The sequence below is a fragment of the Austrofundulus limnaeus genome, unplaced genomic scaffold (assembly GCF_001266775.1).
Source record: "Austrofundulus limnaeus strain Quisiro unplaced genomic scaffold, Austrofundulus_limnaeus-1.0 Scaffold133, whole genome shotgun sequence".
Classification (NCBI taxonomy): Eukaryota; Metazoa; Chordata; class Actinopteri; order Cyprinodontiformes; family Rivulidae; genus Austrofundulus; species Austrofundulus limnaeus.
The window spans coordinates 490,734-491,460 of NW_013952535.1; positions in this window are offsets into that span (position 1 = coordinate 490,734).

A 727-nucleotide genomic window follows, 5' to 3' on the forward strand; every position below is an offset into this window, starting at 1 on the left:
CCCGGGGACATCACAATCAGACCCGGGGGCTCAGTAGACTCAGAAGACCCAGCAGACTCAGAAGACCCAGCAGACTCAGAAGACCCAGCAGACTCAGAAGACCCAGCAGACTCAGAAGACCCAGCAGACTCAGAAGACCCAGCAGACTCAGAAGGGGTGGGAGGGTGGGTGTTTAACTGCTCAGCCAGCAGACGCCGAGCATACCCACTGACCCTCCGGTGGCCGGGCAGGAGCAGCAGATCGGGACGCCTAGCAAAAACATCCTCGATCTGCTGGCAGAGGAGTTGTTTTGCCTCATGGGTGGAGGACCACCGGAGAATCATCAGCGAACCAGCAATCAGCGGGCTAGTTATTTCGTCCTCCCATGGCGGCAGAGACGGGACCGGCTCTTCTGAGGCTGGTGTCGAAAAAAACTCATCTGCCTCTGGGAAAGGCAGACTTGAAAAAACTTTACCTGCAGGCTGGGTGCTTGGTCGGATCATTATGTAAGGTTCTAGCAGGAACGAAGCCCAGGGCGCAGGCAGGCTCAAAAATATAACAAAAATTTATTTTTAAATAACAAAAGGAGGGCTGAGAAACACAGGGGAACACTGAAAACACTAGAAAACTAAGGAAAATAAACACAGACCATGACACTACTGGGGCATCTTGTGGGGGTCATACCTATGTTCCCTGGTACTCATGTACCCTGGTACTTATGTTTCCCAGTATCTATGTTCCCTGGTAC